General features: G+C 33.1%; 1 pseudogene; it reads right to left on the bottom strand.

Moving 5' to 3' along the window:
• Nucleotides 1-3,280: 3,280 nt before the first annotated feature.
• On the bottom strand, nucleotides 3,281-4,269 carry LOC105307641 (annotated as a pseudogene).
• Nucleotides 4,270-4,700: the final 431 nt, after the last annotated feature.

Below are 4,700 nucleotides of genomic sequence, written 5' to 3'. Positions count from 1 at the left end.
GATAAACCTATTTGAGACAAAGAGCATGGGACTTAGATCTGAAAGTGTGTGTTCATTGGCCAGGTTCATGATTAAAAGTCATGTGTGGTACTGGGCTTTCTCTCCTAAGTTTACTCCTCTTTAGAATAATAATGTGTTTAAAACAACCAAACAGACATAATAATATACAATGAGGCAGATTACTTAAATGTGTAGAGCAATAAATATATGAAGTAATTTCCTTTAAGTATGCCAATATTTGGTTACAAATTTAAAATAACCATATAATGGAACTTTTTTCATCAGATGTATTTATTTTAAAATGTTAGTAAATATTGGGCCACAAAAATAATATTATAACTAATCGTTGAAGAATATATATGGCCAAAGCTTGGAGATAGATATTTCATCCTTAAGTTGCATTTAAAATACTTGTTTTGTCATTATCAATACACACTGAAACATTCATCTATCAGGATTAAATCCAATAAGTCATATTATGATTATGATTTTTTTCCCTCTACTCATACACAGATCACCATAATTCCATTTGCTACATTACTATGGGCTTAAATTTACTTACTTAAGTAAGATAGTGAAAGACTACAATGTTAAGCATTTAAGCTAAATTTTTCTTGAATCAGATATTTCTACAAGATGATAAAATAAAAGTGATTCTGGGTATAGTTAAGTCAATATTAAAATATACCAAAAGGACTCAGAGGTATAAAGTGAAAATGACTATGATTTCTGAAGAGTTTAATAACAAAGAGTCACCTTTTAAAATGAATATCAAACCCCATCTGAAAATACTATTTTAATAGAAAGCAGACAATTCCAAATACCTTGGGCTCAACATTGAAATACTAAGTTTTTAACAGAGGAGAAAAATAATAATGGCCATGTATAGAGCACAGGCAGCAGGAATAGACTTTTGGGCATGTTACTTTATTTCACCTTTCTGACAACTTTCACTGCTCGGAAGGACCAGAACCACGATCCAATCCCCGGGCTCCCTCAGAGCGCATGCACTTTTGCAGATTTTCAGTTTCCTGTACTATCACAGCTTTATTCTGTAGCTGAGTCCCGACCGGCACCTCCCAGTGAAATAAAACATGATTCTTGATATACGTTTAGATAAATTTTAAACATTAAGACTAGAGAAACATGAAACAACAGTAATATGAAGTGACTTCATCACAAAGCTGGGAAAATAAATGGTAATTGATTGCTTCCTCATAAGAGCAAATTACAAGCCCCCAGGTAGCTGAGTAAGTCAAATGTTTTTGTGCCCTCCACTGATAAATTCTCTGTATTTTTCTTGCTTTAATTCGATCTGTCTTTTTCCATTGGAAAAATCAAAGCATCCACTCTATATGGAACACTCTTCCTGAATTCTACAAAAGTACATTTACTATTTTATATTTTCTTAGTTTTATTTATTTACCAATGGGATAGTCAACACCTAGAAGGTTTAGTAGTGGGGATTTCATAATGCATTTGACCTTGAAATTTGAGGTCCCTCTTCATAAAATATTCTGCAAATGATTTGGAATTTTCTCTTACCTGTGAAACAGCAAAAGCGGGTTTACATACACTACGAATGTGATTAATTTAGATTATTTATATCCACTTACTCAGTTGTTGATGAAACCATAAGAGATGCCTCTAGGGGAATATGCCTCAATTATCTTCTGGTTCAAAATAGCAACAAGATGATTTCTTCGATAATGAAAAAGAAAATGTTATTGGAATAACTTACTACATATTGATATTTATTGAATAAATAGAGTTTTAAGATCCCTGATTATAAGGATGCTTTAAATTTGCATTTTCTTGATAATTAGTGAGTGATGTTATGTATGCTTTCCTATTGGTCTGCTGGCCATTTGTATGTCTTCCTTTGAGAACAGTCTATTCAAGGGGATTGTAGGCATTTCATCCTATTCTGTAGGTTCTCTTTTCATTGATTATTTCCTTTTGTTCTGCAGATGATTTGTAGACGAGTGTATTCTCATTTATCTAATCTTGCTTTTGTTGTTTGTGCTTATGATGTCACATCCATGAAATTCTTGTCTAGTCCAAAGTCGTGAAGTTTTTCCATATATTTTCTTTCAGGAATCTTAGTTTCAGATCTTATGTTTAAATCTTTAAGCTTTTGTTCATGGTTTGAGATAAGGGTCAAATTTCATTCTTTTGCATGTAGTTATCTAGGTTTTACAGCACAATTTGTTCAAGTGATTATCCTCTTCCTTTTTTGTATTATTGACAGCTTAGTTGAAGATCAATTGACCATATATGGGTGGGTTTATTTCTGGCCTGTCTTTCCTATTCCCTTGGTCTCTATGTCTATTTTTATGCCAATACCAGACTCTTTAATTACTGTAGTTTTGTAATATATTTTGAAATCAGTGTGATACTCCAGCTTGGTTCTCTTTGCTTAAGATTTCCTTGATACCATATGAACGTGAAGATTGTTTTCTTCTATTTCTGTAAAAATGCCATTAGTATTTTGATACAAATTTCCATTGAATGTTTAGATCGTTTTGTGTAGTATGGACTCCAAAAGAAATCGAAAACTTATGCCCATGCATAAACCTGCACACAAATATTTATAGCAGCTTTATTTATAATCACCAAATTTATATAAATATTCATGTGCTATACAATAATATTCATATATTGATATCCTAAATCCCTGTACCTTGAAATGTGACTATATTTGGTGACAAGATCTTTGTAGAGATAATTAACTTAAAATGAGGTCTTTATTTTACCTCATCCAATATAAATTGGTGTCCTTATAAGAAGAGGAGATAAGACACAGAGATGCACAGAGAAATGATGACATGAAAACAGAGAGAGAAGACTGCTATGTACAAGTAAGAAATGGGCCTCAGAAGAAATCAGCCCTGTCTTCATATTTACCTTGATCTCAGATTCCTAGATTCTAGAACAATGAACAATAAATTTCTGTTTTTTAAGCTAACAATCTCTGGTTCTTTGGCATGGCAGCTCTGACAAACTAATACAATCACTATTGGAATATATGTATGTATGTGTGTGTCTTTGTGTCTGTGTGTGTGTGTTCATATCTGAGAGTGAATGTAGTAAGAAACAAATGGATTATACAGTTTTTCTGCATGCTTGAAAACTGTATAGATGGAGGTATGACTAGGATCTTTATATAAAAATGTCTAAGAAGAATAGAATGACACTAATAAAATAAAACACCACATTTTTTTCTCACTTTGATATTGAGATAATAGACATTATTCTTAATATGTTTCAATTGTAATAGTTACTGCAAAAAATATACTTTATCAATATACCCATTTTTGCCAAATACTCTTTTCATGGCCTCTTTCATATCTTTGTTCCTCAGATTGTAGGTGATGGGATTCGGCATGGGCATCACAATGATGTAATAATCGACAATATCATGTCATGGTCCAAAGAGTAGCTGGAACTTGATCTCACATACATGAAGACGATGGTTCCATGATAAACTGACACTGCAGTCAGGTGACAGCCATATGTAGAAAAGACCTTCCATCTCCCCTCAGCAGAGTGCATCCTCAGAATGGCCAACAGGATGAAACTATAGGAGATCAGGACGATCAGCATAGTGACTATCTCAACAGAGTCCACAAAGCAGAAGAGTAGAATCTGCTTCGTGTGAGTGTCGGAACAGGAAATAGCAAGGAGAGGAGGGATGCCACAAAAGACATGCCTTATTTCATTGGATGCACAGAAGGATAGGCTAAATGTGGCCGCTGTGTGTATAGAAGGATGAAGAATGTCACCAACATAGGAATCAATGATGAGTGGCACATAGACTCTGGATGACATGCTGATTGAATACAGAAGTGGGTTGTAGATTGCTACATAGCCACTGAGGCCAAGAGAAAGCTCAGTGGTCCCAAAAGTAACAAAGAGAAACATTTGTGCTACACATCCAAGAGAAGAAATGGCTTTGTCCTGTTTCAGGAAATTGACCAATATTTTGTGGGTGACGACTGAAGAATAGAAGGCATCAAAGAATGATATCACACTAAGAAAATAGTACATAAGATTGTGGAATCGAGAATCATTAATGATCAAAAAAAATAAATAAAACATTTCCAAATTTCCTGTCATAGTAAAGAGATAGATTGCTAGAAACAGTAAAAATAGAAGAACTTGCACTTCAAAATTATCTGTGAAGCCCATCAATATAAATATTGTGACTTTGGTCACATTTTTTACCTGAATCCTGTGTAAATCTAAATCTGATGTCAACTGTGACATTTCCATTTTATTTATGCTTTAAAGCAATATTTTAAAAGGAGCATCCATCTTATTATAGCCTCTTGTTTGTTCCTTAGGCGAGCGTATTGAAATCCTTGACAGTGAGGGATTAGGCAGTGATGAAGATCTGGGGCCAAGAAAATGTAATACCCTGTTAAATTAAGAAATTTTTATTAAGTGGTTGGCTCAATTTTTCACGGTAAAAAATGGCAATTTATGAGGTTTAATTTCCAACTTATTTTCTGTTATGTTTATTTACTACCATCTAGTTTCATATTTCATCATCCTAAAATGTACAAAGATGAATAAATATAGGAATTTTAAATCTAAAAATACTGTAATAAAATGTATGTGTCTGAGTACCAATCCTAAATTTTCTATAATATGCATGAAATGCTTTTCCTTAGTGTTTATAATTATTAAAATGAAAG

This window comes from Pteropus vampyrus, unplaced genomic scaffold, assembly GCF_000151845.1.
Source record: "Pteropus vampyrus isolate Shadow unplaced genomic scaffold, Pvam_2.0 Scaffold506, whole genome shotgun sequence".
NCBI lineage: Eukaryota > Metazoa > Chordata > Mammalia > Chiroptera > Pteropodidae > Pteropus > Pteropus vampyrus.
Note: the sequence above shows the minus strand (reverse complement) of the source record. Positions and strands in the feature narration are given on the sequence as shown.